The sequence below is a fragment of the Bos grunniens genome, chromosome 22, assembly GCF_055505025.1.
Source record: "Bos grunniens cultivar Pamir isolate PY7600 chromosome 22, Bosgru_T2T1.0, whole genome shotgun sequence".
Classification (NCBI taxonomy): domain Eukaryota; kingdom Metazoa; phylum Chordata; class Mammalia; order Artiodactyla; family Bovidae; genus Bos; species Bos grunniens.
Genome location: NC_141186.1, coordinates 12,855,834 through 12,865,302, shown reverse-complemented (window position 1 = coordinate 12,865,302; position 9,469 = coordinate 12,855,834). Strand labels below are relative to the sequence as shown.

The following is a 9,469-nucleotide window of genomic DNA, read 5'->3' as shown; positions in this document are numbered from 1 at the left end:
TCTGGATGTTCCCCAGGGCCCTGGAGACTGGCCTGGCAGGCCTCATGACCTCATCCTTCTCCTCCCCACCTTTTAACTTCTGTGTCTCTCCTCTCTCATCGAAGCTCCGCTCCCCTCCCCCCCTGCCCCGCCCATGTATTCAGCAGATTCCTTGTTCACTCTTATGCTTTACCATTTTCCTTGTTTTTGGTAAACTTGGTGAGTCAATGTCACGGTCGTTTCTGTGTGTTTTGGGGTGAGGCAGAAGCCTAGCTAAGCAGGCCTTGAGGTGTGCATCCATCAGGGTAATAGAGGCGCATGGCTCAGGTCTGCCTGCAAAAGGCTTCTGAGTGTGGGGGGCAGGGGGGTGCTCAGTGAATACATTACCTGTTCTCCTGCATGCTCCCTCAGACCATCCTTTTCAGTCTTTCAAGCCAAGCGTTTTCCCCTGATGCCGGGCTTTCTCTCCTTCTCGCTCCCGCCCAGCACACTTACTTTCTGCCAGCCTGTCTGTCTGTGTGTCTGTCTCCGCACCCATCTCCACTCTCCCCACTGGCTCCTTCTCCCTGAGAAGAGGGGGAGGCGAGTGGGGACTCAGAACAGGGTGCAGCCCCCGGGGCTCGGCCTGGAGAGGAGGGACGGTGACATCTGCTGGGTGACTGCTGAATCCGCCTGGCCCTGCCGGGTTTCTGGACCTTTCCGGGCAGAACTGCTTCCGCTGATACTCTTCCATCTGGGGGGAAGGAGCCCCGAGGTGGAGTTCCCTGCACCCGGTGCCTGCGCCCACCAGCCATCTGGCCCCTTTCATCATTTCCCCTTCACCCTGTGGGGGGTCACCAAGACCAGCACAAATACTCTGAGATTTTTAGGGCTTGGATACTGTTTCCGAGAAGCCTGGGATCTCCCAAAGAAGAGGGTTGAGCTGGGCTTGACTGGGTGACCACAGCCCCTCTGAGACACACCCTGGAAGAGGGGGCCAGCCCTCAGTGAGGAGGAAGGCCCCAGGTGTAGGGGCTCTCCAGGCCCAGCCTCTGCCCGCTGAAGCACTCACCACCTGGGGGCTGTGGGCGGTGGCGGCCCTTCCAAGCGGGCCTCATGACTGTGGCGCCCTCTGGCGGTGGCTGCCGCAGGAAGTAACGGTGCAGCTGTCCGCACAGGTGAGGACGCAAGGTTCCTGTAAACCTCCAACCAGACAAATGTTACTCTCTGTTCTGCAACTTTTTACCTCTATAGGAATGGCAAAGTGTTATGTCTTTAAGGTCAGAACCTTGAGAATGGCTCTCTTGCGTGTTTCAGGCTATAGGCAGCATTCTTAACTGGAAGCAAAAGCAAGAGAATACAAAGGTTAGGCCCAACAGATCTGATACGGAGTCAGATTTGTTCTTCCCTATTACAAGGGGACCATGTTGGCACCAGGACACAGCAGTAGATAAGCACAGTCCCCGCCCTCATGATGCCTCTGTTTAATGAGGAGACGGACATCAAACACGCTCCACATTCTAAAGGGTGCCGGTAAAGCGGGACCAGCCCTCTGAAGACAAAATCAAGGACTGAATTGACAGGGCGGGGCATCTAGAACAGCTGAGAGGGCTGGGGAGACCTCTTTGTGGGACCCACTTGCCATCTAAAGAGATAGCCACGGAAGGAGAGGAGGGGAGCAAGGAGTGGGGAGAGAGGAGGCGGGGAGGAATGGAAGGAAAGGGCCAAGACCAGGAAAAGCTTGGAGCCTGAGGAACTGAAGTGAATTCATGGCTGCTGAAGTGTAGCGTAGCAGGAGGTTAAACCAAGGGATCCTGGCCAAAGTAAGAAGTGTGGTTCACATAGAAAATGGGCCACTTTTCTGTTTCCCTGTCACCAGGCTGCAGAAACTCTTCCGTGTGCCCATTCGGCAGAGAGACAAAGCTGTGAGGTCACCTCTCCCTCCCTCCCACTCCACCACTGGCCAACTCCAAAACCTCGCAGAGAGTCGGACGAGCAGGCCACACTGTGGGACAGCTCCGAGGGGTGTCTGGCTTCCACTGTATGTCGAGAGGAACCAAAAGCTTTAGATCAGTGCCTTCCAGTAGTGTCCAACAGCAATAGCCACCTACATAATTTCCACTAGGATTTTAAAAGTAAGGAGAAACAAGTAAAATTACTGCTATTAAAACATTTTATTAAACCCATACCTCTAAAATATTATCATTTGACATGCAATTAATATAAAAATTATGAATGAGATAGGGAACATTCTTTTTTTTTTCATGCTAAGTATTCAAAAGCCTGGTAAATATTTCATACTTACATCCCAGTGCAATTAGGATGAGCCACATCTCCAGTGGTCCATAGCCACATGTGGCCCCATGACCACTGCCCTGGACAGTGCAGCTCCAGACACTGCAATTTTGAAACCACAACTCCCAGGAGAGACTGACCCACCGGCACAGGCTTCTGCCACCTGCCAGAGAAGCTTTAGAAGAATCCTCAGGACATGCAGTCAGGGTAAGTTGTGAGCTTGGCCTGGAGTGCAGCCTTGACCTTCACCTCTGGCAATGCACCCATCAACCACCCATCCCCAGGACCTTGAATCTGCCCTCATTCATCTTGCTGACACTTTTTTCTCCCCAAAGAACTGAATGTGACTCGTCTTTTCTTAAGTTTCCAAGTGTATTGTCACCTGCAGATGCTGAAAGAGGACATCAGAGCCAATGTGGTGCAGTAGAAAGAACACTGCACAGGGCGTCAGAGAAGAGAGAATCCCGTTCCTGCTTATCTTTCACCAGACCTGCGGCCCAAAGAGAGCCACGAGTCGGTGCAGGGCACTAAGCAAGCGCTCGGAGTCCAAAGTCAGACTGCAGCTCTGGGTCCTGAGCTGTGCCCTTTTCTGGGCCTTTGCATCCTCCTCTGTAAAATGGGGGAGTAGGCAATGGCACCCCACTCCAGTACTCTTGCCTGGAAAATCCCATGGACGGAGGAGCTGGTGGGCTGTAGTCCATGGGGTCACACAGAGTTGGACACGACTGAAGTGACTTAGCAGCAGCAGCAGCTGTAAAATGGGAACAGAACCTGCTCTTTGCAGACAAGGTAACCACCACAAAGCACTCAGCACAGGGTGCACATTAATAATGAGGATGATGATGATGATGTCTCACCTGTTATGATCTCTGCACCTCTGCTTCCTTGGTTGGAAAGTGGAGATAAGCATGTCTCATGAACCTGCTTTCTGGGGTTCTGTGAGGCCAAGAGACAATGTGAAAGCACTTTATGAAAATAGGAAGCTCTTTATCAAGTCCAAAAATGACTCCTCAGTTTCACAGCCTAGCTGGTGGTCTGACTGTAAACAGCCCTTACAAATTCATAATCGGGAAGGGGAGTCTGTGCTGTACCCACAGCTCCATGACTGGACAAGGCAAGGCCTAAATGCCCAGCTTCAACACTCTTTTCCTGGGTAAACTCTGACTTCAGCTGTGTTATCATCTGTATGATGGCTGAGTACACACAGCTCTCAGGTCAATGGGCTGAGCATCAAATGAGCCCCTGACTATGATGTGCCTGGCAGAGGGCCTGCCTGACTCAGAGCCCCAGAGGAGACCTTGCGGCCCACACATGCCTCAGCCAGGCGGGGGCCAGCCGTTCATGTGACAACCACAAAGTGGAGCCCCAAGGCTTTCATTTAGGAAATGATTCACCAACCTCCCCAGGAGGCGTTAGTGGTAAAGAATCTGCTTGCCAATGCAGGAGACCCAGGTTCGACCCCTGGATCCAGAAGATCCCTAAGAGTAGGAAATGGCATCTCATTCCTGTATTCTTGCCTGGAAAATTTCAAGGAGCATAGGAGCCTGGAGGGCTATAGTCCATGGGGCTGCAAAGAGTTGGACATGACTGAGCCATCGAGCACACAATTCACCAACCTGCTCCTCCCCCACCATCAACAACCCCTCCATTTTCCATTCCCCCCTCACCTGCTGTTCTCTCAAGGCCAGGAGGAAAGCCCTTTAGGAAGGAGTGATGGTTCTCCACTTCACTTTGGGTTTGGTAATCTGCAAAGAAACAGTCAAGAACTGCATGTATGTAAATTTCTGACCTGGTGTGGACTTCCTTTCTACTACCCCTCAACCTACCAGCTGAATGCCTGGTTACTCTAACCTCTGTGGATTTCAGTTCCTGCCCTGAAAGGGAATTCCTGTGGGAGAGCTTTGTAAACCATGGACTGAACTTCACATGCAGTCATGGCCATTCTTCTCATTGTCCCCATTCTGTGGGCTCCACTGTATTGGATTCCCTAATACAAGAGGGGAAGCTCCCCTGTTGGCTGCCTGACTGTTAAGTTCTCACCTGAACATCAAAGCTGCTCAGACAGGGTCACTCCCCAATAACAAAAAGACTAGCCCCACCCTCGCACATATACCTGTGGACCAATGTTGGTGATTGTTGCCCCGTTACCAGGGACAACTCTAGCCTGTTTCCATACTCTCACGTACCAGGTAAAATGTATTAGATTCCAAATCACCGAATTCCCCTGCTTCTTGGCAGCAGCCAATCCAGAACTGACTCTGCCTCCTGTACAGACTCAACCAGCCCAGGCCCAGATCCTGTAAGTCCCTCCCAACCCGCTGTCACTCAAGAATCCTTATCAAGGGAGCAGCTGGGATGGAACAGGATCACAGGCAGTGAAGAGAGGATTGCCACTTTTAAGGGGATAGGCAGTAGTGTTCAAAGTCCCAGAGACCCCAAGAGAAGGTGGTACATTGAGCGGTCCCCCAGTATGTGAGGCCCATCACCCACCCTCTTGACTCTATACAACTTGGTCCTTCTGGCCTGTCCTCCCGGCCTGTCCTCCCAGGGGAAAGCTTCCACCAGAGCCTCTTAGAAAGAGAATGTTCCTTCTTCCATGAGTCCCCTGAATGCAGATTTTTTATTACCCTGTCTGGGACCTTCTTGCCTTGAATAGTCATTCTTCATTTCCTGAGGGCCCACAATGTTCCAAGCACCATATGACATGCTTTAGATATGTCATTGCTTATCCTCACACTATCTTTGACTAATGGGTAATTAGCGTAATTTTTCACAATAAGGAAACTCAGGCTCAGAGAAATAACTTTACCAAGGTCAGACAGCTTGAGTGGCAGGGTCAGGATCTGAACTAGGACAGTGTGACTCCCAGTCACTGTGGGTCTGCAAGCTTTTTACCTGTAACTTAAAGGCTTGCCAGTTTCACCTGTACCTACCACTCCCTCCCAAGAACGCAGCTACTGCAGATTTCTTTGGTTATCAAAGCCATGCTCTTTGAGTCAAACTGAGGGGTATCCCACAGCCAGAGGTTGCCTGATGGGCTGGGCTATGTGTGCTGACTGGCTGTCCAGCTTGAAGCTCTGGGCCTCGGGGAGTGCTGGGGAGAAGTGGAGACACCAGGAGGGGGAAGAGAGCCCTAGGTGGACAGAGGCAAGACAGACCACTCCCCTGTCCTCCGGAAAATGACTGATCACTCAGTGTTCCCAGAGCGGTCTCTTTTTGCAACCTTGAAGTGTGGAAGGCAAACTCAGATCAAGACCATGGAGAGATCGGGTAGAGACCCTGCCCTGTTCACGTTTATGTTACAAATAGCCAGCCCTGTGCACAGGGTATGGCATGCAGGATGTGCTTAATAAATAACTGAGGCACTCTCTGGTGGTCCAGTGGTTAAGAATGTGCCTGCCAAAGCAGAGGACCCAGGTTTGATCCCTGGTCCAGGAAGATCCCACGTGCTGCGGAACAGCTAAGCCCGTGCACCACAGCTCCTGAAGCCTCTGAGCCCTAGAGCCTGTGCTCCAAAACTAGAGAGCAGCCTGAGTCCAGCAACAAAAACCCAACACTGTGCAAAAAAAAAAAAAAAATTTAATTAATAAATAAATAAATACCTAATAAATCAGTGCTCAAACAAGTGAGTCAGGCTGGTACAAAAACTTTACACAGGTACAAACACTACAATAGCGGTGGTTACCAAACACTGGTTAAGAGTTAGCCTGCAAAAGAAAACTCATTTTGGAATAAAGGGACACTTGTGCTTCAATTTGCAAATAAGCCTGTAGAACTTCTGCCTGATTCTGTTGAGGTTTAGAAATGTTTCAACCCAAAGGAGACTCCTGGAGAATGACAGACACGTTTTCTTTTTGCTTAAAATTTTTTTCCCAATATTTATTTCCAGCTTTATTGGATATAACTGACATATAATATTACATAAGTTTAAGTGTTAATGTGTAAGTTACTCTTACTATGTGATGATTTGATACATGTATAGACTGTAAAATATTTACCACAATAAGGTTAGTTAAAGCTTCCTTTACCCAGTTCCTGAGCCTAAGTTTCTACTACTCCCCACATGAAAGTGAAAAAAAAGTGGAAGTGTTAGTTGTTCAGTCATGTTCAACTCTTTGTGACCCCATAGACTGTAGCCTCTGTCCATGGGATTCTCCAGGCATGAATACTGGAGTGGGCTGCCATTCCCTTCTCCAGGGGATCTTCCCAACCCAGGGATAGACCCCAGTCTCTGGCATTGCAGGCAGATTCTTTACCATCTGGGTCACCAGGGAAGCCCGCTCCCCACATGAAAGGCCAATAAATTGAGAGACGAGGTGTGGAGACAAGGAATAACAGCTTCATTTGGAAAGCCAGCAGACCAAGAAGATGGGTGACCAGTGTCCCAAAGAGCCTTCTTACCTGAGTGAGAACTCAAGAGTCCTTTTATACTAAAAGCAGATGGAGTGTGGCTGGTTATTGCAGACTTCTTGGTGCTGGCCAGACCCTGGGAGGCATGTGATAATCCTTTGTTCTTACAGCTGGCCAGGTAGGTCTTGTAACAATGTACCTCCAGGACAACGGTTATTCTCTGTCCTGCGTCTTTTTATCTCTATATGAATGGGAAAGTGTTTCACCTTTAAAGGTCAAGCCTGAAAGGCAGAGCCTTGAGAAAGGGCTATTATGTATATTTCTGGCTGTAGGCATGGATCTTTTACAAGGTGCAGAGCCAGCAGAACTAAGCACAGCAAACAGAGCACAGCGCCGAGAGCTAGAGGACTAGGTCCAATATGGCGCCAGACGTGTTCTCTGTTCCAGCTCACCTCCATCAGCGCCCATCCCACGATCCTGTAGGAGAAGGGGTGACGGCCATTCTGGCTACCTCCTACCAAACAGGTGTGAAGATGGGGTGGTTGTGTCATGCAAATGGCCAACTTGGGGCTGGAAGTATTCCTGAGTCCCAGGCTGGGCATGAACAGTTTGAATCGTGGGGATGTGGATACCCTTTTCATGGCCCGGTCGCAACACTTAGACAAGCACTTGAACATACACATAAACTTGGAATAAGGCTGCCCATGATGCTCTGCCTATGACCTTTATATCTTCAAAAAAAGAGGGTTATTTTCCCCCTTTGGCCACCCTTGAGATAGCTTTATTAAAGCATTTCCTTTCCAACAAGTGGCTGTCACCAGTGTAGTGAAACCAAAGAGAAGAGCAAGAGTCATCATCAATTATCTGGTAAGAGGCTTGACTCCAAACAGCAACTTAATATTGCCTGACACCTCACAAGGCCAAGTCTGCTTTTCTTCATGCCGTCAAATCTCTGGAGGAGTGAGTTCTACTCAGGTGTGGGGAATCCATGGCCTTGTCCTGGCTGATTTATCAGAGGAGTAAGTGTTCTGCAGTACCTTGTATGGTCCTGTCCACTTAGCAGCAGGTCGATGCCCAGGCCCTTGTTCTCTCCAGGTTTCAAGGAGGACTCGATCCCCAGGCTGGAGGGGGCGCTGTACCATCTTAGTTGGGTAGGTGGATGTATTGGAAGCAAACTCATGAACAGAAGTTCATACAGTACCCAAATCTTAACATAGTTGGTGACTGCTAGGTCCCGTAAGACCTCTACAGATTCTCCTGCCCAGGCAGACACCTGGAACAGTCTACCACACAATATTCCTGAGGGCTTACTTCTGGGAGCCACTCTAATCCATCGCAGGGCAACTGGCAAGGCCTTACTCCAAGTTAGTCTCCTGACTTATTTCAGCAGCGGTCACTTTCAGTATGTGATTCATTTTCTCAATTTTTCCTGTTGATTGTAGTCTTCAGGATGAATATAGTTGCCAACAATATGCAATGGTTTTAGATACCTGGTGGGTTATACTGGAGACAGAAGCAGGCTCATCGTCACTTTGAAGGGTGTAGACGATCCAACTTGGAGAAAGAGTTCCTTAAGGAGGGTTTTAACTACTTCATAGTTTTTCTCTGTCTGGGTGGAATATGCTTCCACGCATTCTGAAAAGGTGTCCATAGGGAATTCCCTAGTGGTACAGTGGTTAGGACTCCATGCTTCTACTGTTGGGGACATGGGTTCAATCCCTAGTCAAGGAACTAATATCCTGCCTGCTGTGTGTGGTGCGGCCAAAAATCAGAAAAGAAAAAGTGTCCACAAACACGAGCAAGTATCTGAAGTTTCCTGCAGCTTGAGGCTTTTGAGTGAAGTCCATCTGCCAGTCCTCAGTGGGACCGGCTCCTCTGTATTGCGTTCCCGCCTGGGGGTGTCTAGCAGCAGTCTGTGGATTATTTTTGGCACACATTTCAGCCTGGCCAAAGGCAGGGAAAGGTGGCCTGAGACTGAGGCCAGGGAGAGACTGAGAAAGGAAACGGGGCAACGGACTTCCTCAAACACCAGGTGGCCACCCAGCCTGTGGCACTGCAGTCCCACCACAGCTCGTTCTGGATGGGGAGAAGGCGAGGTGGAAGCTGACGGAGTAACCCCACCCTGCGGAGACCACAGGAGACCCAGGGGCGTGCTGGGCGCAGGCTGTGAGAACAGTGGCGGCCAGGGAAGGCCTTGGCGGGCGGATCGTGTCACTGACCACTCAATGAACATGTGTGCTGAAGGCCCACTGGAGCCAGACCTGGTCAGATCCTGGGATAAAGACAGACCAGAGGGAGGCTTGGCCTTAAACATGACTTAGGCAAGTAAGGAAGTAGCAGGAAGGCAGTGCAGCCAAGGTGACTGAAATTAAGTCAGAGAAGCAGCTGGCCAGGGTGGGGAGCAGCAGCATGGCCCGGACATCAGGGCCTAGCCAGGTACCACATCCCGCAAGAGCAGCCTGGGCCATTGCCCTTCAGATACAGAGCTTGGGCTTGACTGCAGGGCACAGGGAACCACCAAGTGCCCTGAGGGAGGTGAGGGGAACCGTAATTATTAAGTATCCACCAGGAGCCAGGCACTCAGTAGGTGCTTTCTGTATCAATGCCTCTCAGATTCATTGTGTTTATATCAAACTCCTAAAAATTTCATTAAAATGCAGTCTCTATGTTTCATATCTTATAATAACCTATAATGGAAAAAAATCTGAAAAAGAATATATATGTATGGATGGATGTATGCGTAACTGAATCACTTTGCTGTATACCTGAAACGCTGTAAGTCAAAAACACTTTGATAGAAAAAAAATTTTTTTAATAAAACAATGTAAGCATATCTTAGAAATATTGTGAGTTTGGTCCCAGACCA

The 9,469-nt window shown here is 49.7% G+C and overlaps 2 long non-coding RNA genes across 3 annotated transcripts in view; both read right to left on the bottom strand.

Moving 5' to 3' along the window:
• Positions 1–198: 198 nt before the first annotated feature.
• On the bottom strand, positions 199–1,161 carry LOC147348061 (uncharacterized). Its single transcript, XR_015150953.1, has 3 exons — positions 1,031–1,161; positions 475–545; positions 199–325 (listed from the first exon to the last, which is right to left on the bottom strand). It is a non-coding gene; the product is annotated as an uncharacterized LOC147348061 (long non-coding RNA).
• Positions 1,162–2,113: 952 nt separating this feature from the next.
• LOC147348058 (uncharacterized) overlaps positions 2,114–9,469 on the bottom strand; it is an 88,044-nt gene continuing 80,688 nt past the window's right edge. For both annotated transcript variants that reach the window (XR_015150943.1, XR_015150944.1), the window contains 3 exons: positions 3,921–3,998; positions 3,111–3,189; positions 2,114–3,004 (listed from right to left, as the gene is read on the bottom strand). This is a non-coding gene — a long non-coding RNA (uncharacterized LOC147348058). The remainder of the gene's footprint in view (positions 3,005–3,110; positions 3,190–3,920; positions 3,999–9,469) is intronic.